General features: G+C 34.8%; 1 protein-coding gene across 1 annotated transcript in view; it reads left to right on the forward strand.

Moving 5' to 3' along the window:
* tnk2b (tyrosine kinase, non-receptor, 2b) overlaps positions 1-17,968 on the forward strand; it is a 96,163-nt gene that overhangs the window by 24,365 nt on the left and 53,830 nt on the right. The window lies entirely within an intron of this gene.

Here is a 17,968-nt window from a genome sequence, read left to right on the forward strand (position 1 = left end):
GTTTTGTTTTTTTTCTATGGGGCTAGCTGCGTTTAAACCTTTCATGCATAGTGGTCACTACAGTGGACAGCTATTCTCCAGCTGTTCTCTAGTATATTCATGGATTTTGTTGTTTTAGTTTCTTATCAGCTAACACATTGGATGCTTAAGCATCATCCCATATACTGCAACTGATAACATTACTGTCACTTTGCTGATCTTGATAAACGTGATCTAACATATTTGAGTGTAAATCAATTCCTTGTTATTGTTATTGTTAGGGTTAGGGTTAGGTTTTGCATATTACCTCCATGAAATGAGTAATGACTAGTAATAGAGTATGTTAAAATGTAAGAAAACATCAAATTAGCAGCATTAAAATGTTTTTTATTTCATAGTTTTCTCACAGTATTTCTATAAATGCATGTTTCTTCGCTTCCTCAAAAATTAAACACATGGTGTCCAGCTTAGTGGACATTTTCTCAAATCCATGAAAAATAGCTTCATAAAAAATGTATTTGCATTTTTTTAAAGCCTAAAGAGGAATAAAATCACTCAAGAAAAAAAATCTTGATTAAGGTTCTCATAATTCATGCATGAAAGGGTTCATTTACACCCATGCTTACTTAAGATTTCTTTAATGACCATTCAGCACTGCACTTGTATTATATTGAGAAAACTTCAATAAAAAGATCTTGATTAAAAAAAAACAAAAAAAAAACCTCTAAGCTTGTTTCCTTCCAGAATTAGAAAAGACGTATTATACTCCAAAAATGAACCCATGCTTCCTTGAAAACAAGTGAGTTAATAGTCAGGACTCGGGCAGTTTGCGTTCATCTATTTTTAAGGTGCAAACAGCGGCGGTGGAAAAACAGGTAGACGGACGGAGAAAGTATGAGGTTGGACGGAAAGAGGTGGAGAGCGTAGAACGAAGAAGAACCTCCCAGAATAGCAGCAGCGACCAGTGAGTGTGCTTTTTGTGGAGAGTGTCTCTGAATGCTTGGAGGGCCTCGGGGGCCCAGACTGACAGAGGAGAACTCGGAGGAAAGGGAGCCTCTGGGGGTCGGTGTGTGTGTGTGTGTGTGTGTGTGTGTGGGTGTGAGAGAGAGGACAGTGTTATTTTAACCCTGAACTAGCATCCGGCTGTCACACCATACCCCCCTCTGTTGCGGCAGTCATCTTATCCTTAATCGATCCACCTACACGCCTCTCAACCGTCTGCAGGGGCTTTTCTAACTTTCCTTTCCTGTCACTTCTTGCTGGTTTTCTTCATTAGCCTCCCTCCGTTTTTTGTTCCTTAACACAGATACACAGGTATTGCATTACTTGACCCCCCAAGGAACTGACATGCTGCCTGTCACTTCCGGGTGTATTGTATGTTGGTCATGTTGTTAATGCATCGAGTTTCCTGATTAAGTGACCCTGTAATAGATCACCTTGTGACACTGGCAGCTCAGAGCTCCAGACCAGACGACTGAGCTTCCCATAGTTTTAAATTTAAGGTTTGGTTTGTTACTCTGGAAAAATAAATCTGAGCAGAGTACAGACACGGTGTCTTCTGCATCTGATTTCACTGTCTGTGTTTATGTGCTTTAACACCAGTGATTAAGTTGTCTGTTGTGTGTAAAGGGAAAATATGAATAAATACATCTAAATAATTCTATTTTCATTTTATGTGAATAACAGCTAGGGATGGGAATCTGAATAACTCATGATACAATATTATCTTTATATGTTATCCTTATTGCAATGACCTATACAGTATTTTAATGGAAGTCGATGCATTGCAGTCAACAATAGATCAGTGAGCGGAAAAAAACAATACACCTAAAAAGACACTGATTTCACTAAACTGTGGTCACTTACAGTATTGACAATTGAGATTAAACCATGCAGAAACAAGACCCTTAATAAAACTGAAATGGACACCAGCGACTAAAAGTATCTACTAATCATAACTTTTCCTCCACAAATTCTAACAATGAATTTAACTAATTCTGCTAAATAATAATAATAAATACAATTTCTAAGCTTTTCGGTGACATCCCATTCAGATGTTCTATGGAAGAGGATTAGGGCCACTGGAAAAAAAAAAAAGAAAAAGAAAAGGTCCTTATATATATTTTTAATCATTATTCTGAGGAAAAAGTTATAATTCTGAGAAAAAAGTCATAATTCTGACTTTTTTTCCTCAGGTTTCTGACTTTAATCTCAGAATTCTGGCTGTTTCTTTCAGAATTCTGACTTTTTTTCTCAGATTTCTGACTTTAATCTCAGAATTCTGACTTTCATCTCAAAATTCTGACTTACATTTTAGAATTTTGACTTTTTTTCTCAGAATTATGACCTTAATCTCAGAATTATGACTTTTTTTCTCAAAATCATGACTCTTTTTCTCAGAATTCTGACTTTTTTTTCTCAGAATAATAAAAAAAAAAATGTTGGACCTTAAATTTATTTTTATTTTTTTTCCAGTGGCCCTACTCCTCCTCTGTAGGTGGTCAGAGGCTCTGTTGTAAATGTGGAAATGCCACCATGTTCTGTAATACTGATTCATATAAAAATAAAACCTAGTTGGATAAATGTCATAAAATGACAGTGGTTGTAGAGGCTTGTTTTTACCTTCTGTTTAATGCTATATTTTGTGGAAAAAGCACTTCAGTTTTCTCTGTTTTGACATAATCCTTGAGTAATCGGTAAATTAAACATAGGGAAAAACCTGATGTTTCACTGAAAAATGCAAAAAAAGAGAAAAAATTATCAGCATGTTTTCACTAATCTTGCATTGATAAGTGTTTTTTGGTCCTGAGTGAAAGTAATAGTGTTGTTTGTGGTTTTAAATTATTTGTCAAAGATGAAAACTGTTTTAAAAAATGCTGAAAGTTGAAAATTATGTAAAATGTACAAGATGACAAGGAAATAAGACACGACAAGATATATGAGTTTCAAAATGAGTTGAGTTTCTCAATGACAGATAACATAAAATACGGTTATTTGAAGTTTTCGTTTCTTTTTTTAATGGTCAGAACACTTAAAGCCGTCAGAAATAAAATTGGGACAGAATTTGACAATATACACCATCCATCTGCAGCTTTCCCCTCTCATTCCAAACAATAATAATAATTTTTTAAAAACAACCTAAATATGCATGACCTGAAGTAGTTTCATTGGTTCTGTCTCCTGGAATCTGATCCACAGTCAGCACTTAAAGCTGCCAATCATGTATTTATTTCAACACCTGCCTGAAAACGTCTCTGATTGGTCAAAATCTCTACAGCCTGAAAGCACAGGGAAGGAGTATATGCAAAGGTCTTGTATCCTCATATTCTTGTCTTGTCTTGTTTTGAGTCGTGATGCAGTGCAGTTTTAACCAAACGGAAGAACATTTCAGAAATATAGAGGCAGACATTCGATAACTCTAAATTCAATATCAAAATGTACAGAAGTAAAATTAAGTAAAATCTAGCAATGTAAATGAACTGTAAAGACATAATAACGATATTTATTGGAATATAATTGCTCAGCCTTTCTAAGTTAACTTGTGTGTTGTGTTTCACGAAGTAATGACACTAGTTTAGACAGCCTGGATGTTTTAATAAAAATCAATCAAATCAATTAAATTGTATATTTGTATAGCGCCAAATCATAACAAAAGTTATCTCATGACACTTTACATGTCTGTATACTCTGATGGCGGTGTGAAGGCATGTGAAGGCATGTGCTCCGTACCTCAATAGCGAAAGTAATCTGTGATCAGGGCTTCTAACTATGAAAACAGAATACTTAACCCATAATAAAAGACCCAGTGCTACTTTTGTGTCATTTCCCAAATGAACTTTTTCCTATTTTTAACCTTTCCTAAGTGATTTATCACCATTTATTATAATGTCATGCTCTGTATTTTGTGTTTTTTCAGTGAAAATCATGTATTTTCCCATATTCAATTCACTGATCATGTAGATTCTCATTAAAACTCAGATTAAAGTTGAGGGTTATTATATCAAAAATAGAGAAAAATGAAGAAAAATTGACTTCTTCAGTCAAAAATATCAGTAACTGAACATAAACCAACTGTGTCCATCCACTGTCATTGATCCAACTCCATGGGTTTTACTGGTGAATCAATGTTGTAGAAGATGATGGTGTTTCCACGGTAACTACAGAGCCTCTGAACGTCCAAATGGGTCATATCTGATGACCAAATTCCCTATTTATAAAATTTAATGTTCTAAAACTACACGATCTTGTCGACCTTAATACCCTTATTCTAATGTATAAAGCCCATGACCAGTCTACAGGAGATGTTTGAACCCAGGCATAGTAATAATAATTTAAGGGGAACTGAAATCTTCAAGAAAATTAAATGTAGAACAAACATAAAAAGCCAGTGTATCCCTGTTAGAGGGGTACATCTGTGGAATAATCTGGAGCAAAACTTAAAAAATGTCTTCTTTAATTTGTGCATTTAAAAGGATGTATAAATCCATTATAATAAAAAAATATAGAACATTATCTGTCTAAGTGAATATCTAGTTATATTATTGAAGAATGCATAAAATAAGATATTATTGTAATTAATTAATTAATTCAGACTATCATAAGGAGATATTATGACATTTATTAATGATTGTATTTGTAGTAAATATTTAAAGTGCTTATAAATATTATAGTCTATATTAAAAACGGCTGATTATGCAAATCTGATTGTGTGTGAGATGACTAAAAAAAGTGTATGTGAATGGTTTGTATGGATGTTTTGTGTTATTGTAAAAATATACATAAAAAAAGGGTGTTAACAAAGCAACAGAAGAGGAATTAATTTAATTATTAGTTTGTAAAAAGGCAGTGGAAGTCTATAAGTTATAGTTCTTCCCACTTTTTTTTGAGCGCCAAAAAATTTTGTATGGTTCTTTGTTATCTGATGATTCTATGTGCTCTAAATAAAACTAAACAAACTAACCATGAAAAGATGACAAGCTGTATTTTAAACCACTTATTTACATGTATTGATAGGATTAGTGGATCAACAGGTATTAAACAGTTTAGATCAGTTGATGGTTTGGGTCTTTATGGGTTAAGTTAGCAAATAGCATAATTAATTAATGTCATAATCTTTTATACTGAGGTGAAGCCTGATAAAGCAGGGCATGATGACTTAGCCTCTATCAGCACAGTTCAATGTCTTAGTTTCCTTTTATATCTTAAATTAATTGTATCTTCTTTTCTGTAGTGGTGCATTCGGTGCCACTCTCGACTGTTTTCTGTCTTTTTTTTTTTTTCTTTTTTGTTTATCACTGTCTTGTACCTGTACACAAACCCACATTCAGTGCCACAGAGTACAGTGTGTTTTGTTATGCCTCTTATCTTTTGTTACTCCACTCCATCGCTCACACCTTCTAGGTCGAAGAGACCGGAAGAGCAGCTTACATATTCACCTGACACACACACATACACACACACGCACACAGCAGTGATGCAATTCTGCAGTTTATCTGCCAGCGACGAGCCCACGTTATCGTAAACACACGCATACTTACACACCCCTGCTCCACACATACACAAAACACAATGGAGGTTTTTCACTTTTATTATTATTAGTCATTGTTATTCAACTTAATGACAATGTAAATGTAATTCTACACACGCACATACACCACAAAACGTTAATGTTAGAGTTTGTTTTGTGTATTGTAGGGTTCTCGAGGCTGTAGGAGGAAAAATGCAAATCAAAAGCAAATAGTTAAACTGTCTCTGTGAAAAATGTGCTTGTGTGGATAAAAGTGAAAGCTCACATTTCACTTTACATTCTTGCTGAAGAGCAGCGTAAACTGCACACCTGCATGTCTGCTTTTTCTAAAAATAGAACAGATTTTTCCTGAAAGCATTATAGAGAATTATTAACATCCATTCTGGCGTCAGTCTGGCCAGTCCTCTGATTATTGCAATAAGAAAAAAAAAAGCTGCACTTTTCACCTTTGCTTGTTTCATTACATTAAAACTGGATGTTTTTGTATTATTTTAAACACATTGTGACACAGGTTTTGATATTGACCTATGACGTACAAGTTTTTCTACTTGTAGTCAACATATTTTACCTGAACTGAAGGAAAAAACATGTTTGAGCCACATACACATGCAGCTTAAGCATACATATTTAATAAATGCATTAACTGTTTTCTCATCATTGCTACAGCCTGCCCTCATGTGGCTAAATGGTGAAATGGCAATAGTACATTTACATTTTACATTTCCATTGACGCTTTTTTCCAAAATGACTTACAGGTAAAAAACAAAATAAAAGAATAAAATACAAGAATAGATTAAAGACATAACACAGCTGTACAGTTAAAAACAGTGTTGTACAGAAGAATCAAAAAAGCAAAATGATGGACTGAAATACAAGAATAGATTAAAAAAAGACATAAAAAACAGCTGTACAATTAAAAACAGTGAAATAAAAATACCAAGTCCTGATGTGTCAAAATTTCGCAACCTGAAATAGTGAAAACACAATACAGTTTTGAAGGTTTAGAACATCCTGTTTTCTCTCATTTTGTTAAAAATCAAGCAGTTCAAATCTAGTGAATGACCTGAAAATGAACAAAAGGAAGTGGTGACATGCTAATGTGATCTGCCAAAATGTAAAAATGATGATTTAAAAAAAAAAAAAAAATACACCTGCTCAAGCATTATCTGCGTAATACAGGAAGTACGAAACAGTTAAAAAACAAAACAGACTTTTGTTACCCTCAAATATAAGTACTTTATTTACAGAAATGAAGCAGTTCTAAATCGTTTGACTAATATTATGTATGCATATTTGCTTTGTCCATAAATGACACTTAATTGTGCTATAACATGTGATATTTGCATTAACCTGATAAAACAGATGTGTGGTATGTTACTGCCTGCACTAGGTTACACTAAACTTAACTTTTGATCTATTGCAGCTTTTTTTTTTATTCAAATTTTTATTCAAAACACTCTCACAATATATTACACAGGACATTATTGATACAAAGTACACTGTTATCTCTTTTTTTTTTGGAAAACAGAAACAAAGGGTGTCAATATTGCTCACAGAAAGAAGGAGAAAATAAACACAAAACAAATAAAAAAAACAAAATAACAATAAGGTATGTAGAAGCCAATAACGTAATACTATATTATCACTGTTTTGTATTAGTGTCATTTGTTAGATATAACTCTCTCTCTCGCCCCCTTTCCCTCTCTTTCTCTCTCTCTCTCTCTCTCTCCCCCTTTCCCTCCCTCCCACTCTCTCTCTCTTTCTCTCTCTCCCTTTCCCTCTCTCTCTCTCTCCATGTATTTGTCTTTTTAACTTGATGGTTGGATGGATGGTTGCAACAGAGAGAGAGGGAGTAAGAGAGAGAGGGAGAGATTTTATCACAGTTAAATCTAATAAATGAAACTTAAATACAGTAATATTAATGTATTATTATGTTATTGGGTCAGTTATTACATTTGCAAAGATTTTTATTTTTATTTTTTTTACCAGGCCAGTAATGTAATAAGTTATCACATTATTGGCCAAAAGTTATTACATTATCGGTTCAGGACTTTTATTACGTTACTGGCCAGTTATTACATTATTGGCCCATTACATTTTAAAAATGGCAAATTTATTACATTATTGACCGTTATTGACCGTTATTAGTTATCGGCAGTTATTACGTTATTGGCTTCTACAAGGTAATTTGTGAATCTTTGTTGCCTGAATATCATCATATAAAATATAGACAATCCAGTGAAATACAAAACAGAGGAGTAGTTGGTGAAAAAATCAATGCTTTTCATGGCCGTCCTACTTTTGTAGAACAATAACACAAATAGTAATAAAAATTATATACGCAAGCATTTACTTTCACGCACATACATGTTTATATACATGTATAAATGTTTGTGGACATGTCGATCTGTTGCAGCTTTAAGGTATAGATGTACTGTATGTAAAATGACTTGGTATGTTTGGTGTCACTTTGGCACCTCCTGCACATGTCCACACTAACACAGAGAGCTTTAGCTTGTGATGATCTGCATACCTCATCACCTGTGTCCTTGGCAGGAAGGCGCTCACAGATTTAGTGTGACAGTGGGACCCTCATTCAGTCCTCCTGTCCCCCTAATCCTGTCCTCTGCTGCCCTGTTGGGGCTAGTGTTGCTCGGCAGGCTTTAGCTCGCCCTCTTAAATCCCACCTGTTTAGCCTGGAGGGACAGGGGAAAGCCAATACCACACACACTCACGTGCCCCCCCCACCACACTTCCTAGAAAGACGACATGAAAGCTGAGGATTATAGTTTGGAGGTCTGTCCATCTCTCACTCTCTGTCACATTCACACACAACAAAACCACAAGCATTCTCTCTTTATCGCGCACACCTATGTCCACTGGGGATTTGGTGAGGCCGCCTGTCCACTTCTGATTCACTGAAGTGGAAATCTTTCTGGGAAAGGGGTGATGAAAGAGGATTTGTTTAGGATAATATTTCAAGTGACTCAGTCAAAGCCCCTAATGACTTCAATTTAGCATTGAACATACAATACTTTTTTGAGTTTTTTTTATGTTCAAGAAAGGAAAAACAATTTATGATGCATTTTAGATACAGTGTCTGGAATTATTTTTCTTAGTTTAACCAACCGAATCCCCTCCCTCCCACCCCTCCCACATACATACAAACAAACTACCACTAAACATGGAACAAAACAAAACAAATAAACAAAAAGAAAACAAAACAAAAACAAACTAGAAAAGCACTCAGAGAGCCCAGACCTCCACCAAGACAGATCAGCCCCCCCCCCCCCCCCCCCCCCCCCCCCAATCACCACCAAAATTTAATCATTTGTTCCTTGTGCCAGTATCAACAATTCCTGAAAATTTTGAAAATTTGAACATTTCTTCAGTATCAATAGCCCCCCCCAATCATGACCAGTATCCTTGTGCCAGTATCAACATTTCCTGAAAATTTCTTTCTTTCTTTCTTTCTTTCTTTCTTTCTTTCTTTCTTTCTTTCTTTCTTTCTTTCTTTCCTTCCTTACCTATTTGAATAATAGGCCTGAATTCTTAGAACATTCAGTAGATCTGATAATTTATTAAACATTTCAGCATTTAATAAGTAAACATTTTCTCCGCTTTTCAGACATGACTTGATTAGTCTTGTCCCATCATTTTTTGTCAGAACTGAGTATGGTGTACTTCAATACGCAGAACGCCTTTTCTGTTGCAGTAAATGGCATGTCTGTTCCTGAAAGCAGAAAAATAATAATGATTATACTTTTTTGAGAAGAAAGAGCAAACAAATTTTAAACAAATTATTAGATGATGAAATTATGTCTAATTTTTTTGGGACACCGTGTATGTAAAAAAGACCACTATAAAACGTCCTTAAAAAAATACCCATCGACCACTGTGGTCTGGTCCTGCCATACTTAACCTACTGTATAGAATTATGGGGCAATAACTACAAAACTACTCGTCCATAATAATATACATTATATAGTTTAAATGTCGTCTAAAATTAATGTTTATTTGCAGCACAGTATAGCAAACTATTACATGATCAAAAACTAATTAATTTTAGCAAAAAAAAAAAAAAGTCTCATTTTTGAATGTCTGGGGTTGCCAGAAATTTGTGATTTTAAAATGAGGTCATGAGCCAAAAAAGGTCGGGAACCACTGAACTAACTGAACTGTACTTAAATGTATATATTGTGTTGTACTAAAAAAGAAAATCTAATAATAACTAAGTTTGAAAAAAAAAAAAAAAGACCCCTCACTTTTTCATCGTGTGTTCAAAAAGTAAATCATTCAAACGTGTGGGATTTTGGGGGAGAAAATCGTTTTTTCCTTTACAGCATGTATGTTTACAGTTGGGCTAAAGGCCAGTAATGTTGTGTAAGACGGCAGAAAAAAAAGCAGAAGCTAAATACTGAGAGGACATTACTTGACAGTCCACACCCTGACCACAACTACTTCAGCTTCCTCACTATGTCAACAGTTTCCCAGGCGCACTGACATCAGCCCAGTAGCAGTCATTGGTCAATCTTAACGTCTTTTTTGTATCTGAGAAGTGAATCACGTCTGGCTTTTTTCACTCTCTGTGAGCTGAAGTCATCACTTAAATCAACAAAATCTGATCACTGACCACAGCCTGTGGGTGGGTGTTGCTTCTATGACATAGAAGAACAAGTATTTCTCTTAGTGTTGGGTGTAAAGTTGGTTGCAAACAGGATTTATGTGTCCAACAAGAAACAGGTTTGTTACCCATTTTCAATTTACTTGTAGCTCCAGAAACAAACACCTGGTCTAGGGTATTCACTGAACCTGTTAGTGTATTAGTGGATCAAGTTGTTTTCTCTGGTAAACTGTTGTAAATTGGTGATAGGTATTAAATGACAATTCGCATATTATTATTTTTTATTATTATTACTGTTTTTCCTTGGTGTTTTACCATGTGGTTGAGCTGAACTGTTAAATACAGTTGCTTTTGTGGGTCATTGGGTTTCATCATTCTTAAAGGTTTGTCCATAATATTCACTGAAAGAATTTATAAAAGATATGGTTATAGGATGAACAGTTTGGTGAAACAGTCTTTCCGTATTTATTGTGGGCAATAACAAGCTCTGCAGTTTAAATCTATTAGCTTGTCACCACTGAAAATGCATTTTTTAAAATTAATTATGTATTTATTTAAACTCAAATATTCAACTTTGAGATAAGCAAGCAAAGCTGTAGGAACTTTAACTGAACTAACTTTATTAAATGATCACAATATCACACCATGTACATGTGCAACCACCAAGTGAATAATGTAAATACCATTTAAATTAAAATTTTAAGAATGTTTAAATTCTAATTCTTTACTTATATAAATATTTATATAAATACCAAATTTCTTATTTTTCCTTTTATATTTCACTCTCATTTGTGTGTTTTTTCTACCTGTCTTTCTCTTGCACTTGTGTGTTTTATGTTGCTGCTGTCAACTGTGAAATTTCCCCACTGTGGGATCAACAAAGTCTTATCTCATCTCATCTCATCAATAGAAACACTGGATTTATATACTGTATTTTTGATTATAGAGCTTCTCAAGCAGATTAAATCACTTAACTACTATATCTAAAGATAATCTTTAATATATCAAGTTTACTTACTCTGTAGGATCTTATAAGCAACCCGACCATTAGTTTCGCTATAGTGCTCTTTTGATTGAATATTTGGTGTTTTTAACCAAGTAATTCATCGCATAATTAAAATATTTTGCTTAAAAAAACCTGTTGGCAATATAACTCAAAATGTGTATTTTCATCCCGCACTGAAGTTACATCTTGCAGCGTGTGTTGCTAGTGTCAATTTTGTCTCCATGATTGTAGAAATATGATGATGGGGGATTTGGCCGAAAAAATTTAGTCTCGGTTTTCCCAGTTTTTCATTGTTATAGACTATTTTTGATTCGAATTGTTCTTTTTTATGGCTAGATGAACTGAAACGGTTATTCACTCTAAATATAGTTGACTACATTTCAGCCAGTGGCCTTCAGAGTTGACCCTGAAATCCTATAAAGTTCTTCTATATAATAACTACAGCTGGAGTTCTTGACCTGCAGATAGTTTTTCTCCTCCATGCGGCTGGGAAGTAGGTGAAGTTGGACCAGAGCCGTCTATTTAGTTTTAGATTTACATGAACGAAAACCAAAGGGCATTTCACAAATACTCTTTTTCACTAATTTAGTCTGAGAGTTTATTTTTGTTTTTTATATGGGTATTATTGACATGAAATGGACAGAGTATATTTTTTGTTTTTTATACTGGTAAGGTTATGAATTGGACATAGTTTATTTTTGATAAGAATATTACTGCTAAGAAATGACAGTTTATTTTTTTGGGTTATTGTTATGAAACAGTGTATTTTTGTTTCTGATATGTGTATTTTTGTCATGAAAAGAACAGAGTTTATTGTTTTTTAATATATGTATTTTCGTTATGAAATGAACAGAGTTTATTTTTGTTTTGATATGTGCATCATTAATGTTATGGAAAGGACAGAGTTTATTTTAATGTGAAATGCTGCTGCGAAATGGACAGCAATTTTGTGTTTTATACATAGTCAAAATTTAAACTTACGTGTAGGATTTCTGAGTTACTTAGGGAATCTGACATAGAAATTTAGGGTAGGTGAAGGATGGAGTAAGGGGGCGGGAGATTATAAATTAAACTTCATCCTGCTCCTTTTCGAACGGTTTACTTTCTTTTTTATATAATTCTTTTGTTGTTTGATTTTATTGTATTATTCAAAATAAATAAATAAGCAAACAAACATAATTGTATGTGAAATATGACTAGAAAAGTGCATTCACAATTAATGTTAACAATAGTAAACGGAGTCAGAAAGGCCTTCAGAGAAATGATCCCGATTTTGCGATTTAAGTTAAATCAAAAATAATTCAATAATTGGCTTACCGTATGGGGGTCCTTCCTCTACTGATAAAAAGTGTTTCATTCTAAGGCAGTGTTTTTCAACCTTGGGGTCGCCTGGAATTTCTAGTAATTGCTAAAAATAAATAAAAAAACTTACTAATAAAAAATATATGGTGAGTTGAGAGAGACAGTCACAAAACATGAACGACATGACAAACTGTGAAGCTGAAACTAAACCACTGTGGTACTGTTGATCTTTCAAATGTTCATTGTGGTCGGTTTCAGATGCTGCAGGTCTTTCATAATTCATAGTTTGAGTTCTTGTTCTTTCAGTATTAATTGTCAGCCTTGTAAATCCAAGCTGGACTAACTGTGCATATCCTGACCAAGGAAAATAGAAATAAAAATAAAATCACTTCTGCCTCCGTCCATAATATTATACATTATATAGCCTAAACTTCGTCTAAAATTAACGTTTATTTGCAACATAGCATAGCAAACTATTACATGATCAAAAACAAATTAAATTTAGCCAAAAAGAAAATGTCTCCATTTTGAATGTCTGGGGCCGCCAGAAATTTGTGATTTTAAAATGGGGTCACGAGGCAAAAAAGGTTTGGAACCACTGATCTAATGTATATGTGATTTTTATACACTACTGAAAACATACTTTTTGCAGATAAATGCCTATATTAATAAAACCCACTGCATCTTTAACAGCCGTACTGATGTAATGAATAATACTATCCCGTAATTGATAAAGATCCAAAGAAGAAATGCAGTACCGTCCACACACCTACACACACTCATATGGATATCAGACACCATATCCACTTTTTGCTTTACTGTCCAGTTATTACCCTGATTATATTTCCACCCGCCAAGCGTCACGCCAGTAGTAGACACCAGGGAATTGATCCAACCCCTGCTCAAAAGCTTAATGCTAACCCCCCAAGCCTGCGGTCTACCCACCAGTGGTCCTGAAGAGACAGCGGGTCTCAGGAGTCGCAGTCCTTTAAGCTTTTAAGGACTCCAAATGGTCTCTTAAAGGGACTCTTTTAACAGGCCGTGATGTTTGAGCTGGGAATACGCAGCCTTACTCCCACAGACTGTCTGTTTTGTTTCACCTTACTCTCCATCACGAGGAAAGAGAAGGCGTTTACATGTTTTAGCAGGTTTAGATTTACCTCCCCCCCCCGATGCAATATGGCTGACAAATGAAGCGGCTGGGGTCAAAGGTCAGAACCTCAGCGTTTGGTGGTTTTTAAGGGGTTTTCCAGGTTTCTGGTGGAAAGTTTGAAATATTTGGACTGTGATGGAATTACAGAGGTGAGAGGGGCAGTTTAGAGATCCGCGAGTAACTGATACAATATCCATAGGAAAGTCTGACGCCGTTTATAAATACGAACACGTTTATTATACGTGCTCACATGATACCTCCTGTTTTTAAGTAGATGTCTTTGTTTTTCATTTGTCTTTATCACTTTTACTTTTTGGTATTTCTAATATGGCATTGTGTGTTTGAAATATTTTGTGTTTTATATCCATGATTCTGTTTTATTTGACCTCCAGCTGCTCCTGTTTTTAAGTAGAGTTCTCTGCTTTTTGTTCGTCTTTATCACGTTTACTTTTTGGCACTTCTAATATGGCATTGTATGTTTCAAATATTTTGTGTTTTAAATCCATAATTCCGTCTTATTTTACCTCCAGCTGCTCCTGTTTTTAAGTAGACTTCTCTGGTTTTAATTTGTTTTTGTCACTTTTACTTTTTGGTATTCCTGATATGTCCATTGGATGTTTCAAATGTCTTGTTCTGTCTCGGCTATATTGTAAATGAGGTTGTGTCCTCAGTATATCTCCGAGTTTAAATAAAGGTTATGATGATGACGATGATAGTCTTACAGTAAGTTGTTGAGATAGACTTTGTATTCTTCAGTGATGGGGCATCTTACAAACTAATTGTATTTATTTATTTAGAACATGCAAAGAAAAAAAACAAAACAACGCAAATTAAGACAAACACAAAATAACATTTAAATGAACAGAATCTATCTTCAAGTATGTGCAAGTCTGAATTTTGCATGGTCAAAAAGGAGTAGGAAGAAGTATAAACTTAATATTAATAGAACCAGGTATTAATAGAACTTGGCTCTGAAAGTCATCTATAGCTAATATCAGGCTCCACAACTAGAAATACTAACTTGACAATAATAGCTCATAAAATAAAAATCGCAGCTAGAATTGCTCTAGATTATTGATAGTGTGATATCCAGTTCCAGGTTTTTTTAGTTTATTGATTTAGGTTTTTATTACTTTGAGTTTGACGTTCAGCTCAACAGAAGTTTCCAGTGAAGTACAAAATATGTTATTCCCAGCAAGTAATAATATTGTCCAGTTAATTAGCTTTAGTTTGGATTTTTCTATCATGAACTACTGTTATTGACGTCAAATAAATTGCAGGTTTTGGCTGTTTTAGCAAGATTGGAGAATCAACGTTGCATTGTTTGTGCACCTACAACAACGAGATGGATTTAAAGTTGCTTTTTCATTCATTTTTGTCATCAAGGCTTATTACATTTTTATTTTTATTACATTTAGCTTTTTTTGTCTTACTTTAGGTAATTGGTATCTGCAGTTATTCTTTTTTCAATTGAGCATAATTGCCTTTTTTTTTCTCTGTTTGTTTAAATAATACAAGATTGTATAGTTTTAGTACTTTTTCTTTCCATATATTATATTTATTCAAATCCATTTTTCCCATCATATCAATTGAAACCTGCAAGTTTAGAGAAATAATGCTTCTTTTCTACTATGTACTGGAGGATCAGGTCTACCTGCTCGAAGCTGGAAACACATTCAGCACCATAAACATTGTACAGACAGCTTTATCATCAGCAAATAAGTTATTTTTATGGCACTCTTGTTCCTCAAACTAGATATGATTTGCTTTTCATTTCACATATACTGTACTGTACTGCACTGTCAGGTCTTAGTCCATTTGTCAAATAGTCGTTAATGGTGTGTGTTCATTTATCTTGAGGAAGCTTTGAGTACCAGTGACCTCACTTAACATCAGACTTCAGTCGTGCTCTATTTATTGTGTCCTCAGTTGACTAGCATTATCTCCTGTATTTCTGTTTCTTTCCCTATAGTAGACTTTCTTTTTTTCTGTTAAATCATGGAGCTCTGAGGTTCATCAGCAATTTTAAATCTCTTACCCATCATTGTCTGCTTTATGATCGTGTAGGATGGTCTTCCTTGTCGGCTCGCAGACTGAATCATTGGCATATTTTAATTTACAAGTCTATTCTAGGTCTGCTCCCATCCTACCTTCAGACCTACATCAGTCAGAGAACCACAGACGTTTATAATCTGCGTTCTCAGGATCTTTTCTTGTTGTCTGTTCCTAAAGTTAGAACTGAACAGGGAAAAAGGCCTTCAGGTATGCGGCCCCATTCACCTGGAATGAACTACAAGAAGACCTGAAACTGATGGATCTGGTTTCGTTGGACACTTTTAAGAGGATGTTATATGACTTAGAGAGGGAGATATCTGGCTGCAGATGTTTTACCTGACGCACTTTTGTCTACATTTCATGAGCACTTTTTGCAGAGTTGACTTTGGAAGGTTTGACTTGTCTGTGTGCTTTTTGTGTATTCGTTTTATGTATGGAAGTCTGTCTGTGACTATTTAATGTACTGCTGCCCGTCTTAGTTAGGACACTCTTGAAAAAGAGATTCTTAATCTCAGTGAGGTTTTCCTGGTTAAATAAAGGTAAAATAAAATAAAATAAATAAAAATCCCATAATTTAATATTCAGAATTTTTCAAACCACCTTTTCGGATCATATACAGCACTTAAGTCTTTGGGAAACCCGTGGATGTCTTCACAAACTGAAAGAATTTACAATGAACTGGATTGGACTCGTGCAGTTGTGGAAAAATTTATCGGACCACCCTTGTTTTCTTCAATTTCTTGTTCATTTTAATGCCTGGTACAACTAAAGGTACATTTGTTTGGACAAATATAATGATAACAACAAAAATAGGTCATAATAGTTTAATTTCAGAACTGATATCTTGTCATTTTCCATGGTTTTCTTGATAATAACCAAAATCGTTTCAGTTCTTACATCAATATCTGTGGCATTGTACTGACAAAAACAGTGCTTTTAGGCATTCCGTGTTTTCTTTTCTGTCTGTTTCAGTCACTTGATACACACAGGAGTTAGTATTTGATTGCATAACTATTGTTTTTGATGACTTTTGATGGTCTAGTAACTTTTTCCATGACTGTAGATGAGGAAGAATAAATGAACACAATATAGGGGAACAGAGTGGGTGGGTGGCAATGAAGCATAGATGTCACTGATTTAGGATTCAGATATATTCTTATTTTTCTATGATCTGTGGGAATCATGCATATATTGTTTAAAAAAAAAAAAAAAAAAAAAGAGGCATGAGGACCTAATGTTCTAACTCAATTGTGAGAATTTTGTGATTATTGGTAGTAGATGTATTGCTAGGAAATGTCATTAAAGGATAAAATGAGTGTTAGATTCTACTAAGTGCAGAATTTTAGGTCTATAGAAATATGTTTTGTTACTATGTGTGTGCGTGTGTTTCGTAGAGCGACATTTCTTACCAGTCAAATGTGACAACAGGCCTGCAGAGGAGGAAGAGGAAAAATCAAAGGTTGTTAAACGGCCTGCAAATAACCGGTCTGAGGACATTATCAGGACTGCAGTGAACTCTAGAGACAGAGAAAATAGTTGAGGTGGGCAGGAGGAGAGACAGAAATGAGACGGAGGAGGTGAAAATAAAACACAGCTGTTAGTTTATGGGTTGAGGATGGAGAAGAGTCATTCAGATGTGTTGTACATTTGCACAGTAGCATCAGTGCACGGATGGCGCTGATTAGAGATTTAGGGATGCACCGATACCACTTTTTTCCAGACTGAGTACGAGTACTTACATTTGAGTACTTGCTGATACCGAGTACCGATACGACTACTTAATAATCCCATTCCAGTTCTTAGTTCCTTTTGTAAATGTGCTTTATTGTTGTTGTCATTAGTCTGACTGGAACAAAGTGCTACTACTGACATTTAATGTGTTGGAATGAGCATTTCTCAATTAATCCACCAGGGGGCGCCGCTCTTAATTAACCATACTGGACAAATACCACGAAAAAGAGTCAAGTTGTTTGAGAAGAAGAAAGTCAGTAATAACAAACATGGAGACGACAGAGGTAACACTTACTTGATACTAATATTGCAGCGTTTTCACTAGTAAGGTTTAACAGCTTAGCTTCAGCAGGTAGAGAAAAGAGAAATGAGTGATAAGTTTCGTTTTCACTTCCACTGGCGGCAGTCCACACCGTCCTCTAGTACCCCTCTCCATCTGGGTACTCATCCGCCAGCACCTGGAAAACGGATGGAATGTACGCAGAGGACGGACAGAACGCTGCGTCTGTATCTGTCTGTGTCTTTAATGTTACTTGCAGTCAGTGTTACTTTTATCACTGTTATTTATTTGGTTCAATCTCCACACTTTTC

The sequence above is a fragment of the Sphaeramia orbicularis genome, chromosome 17 (assembly GCF_902148855.1).
Source record: "Sphaeramia orbicularis chromosome 17, fSphaOr1.1, whole genome shotgun sequence".
NCBI lineage: Eukaryota > Metazoa > Chordata > Actinopteri > Kurtiformes > Apogonidae > Sphaeramia > Sphaeramia orbicularis.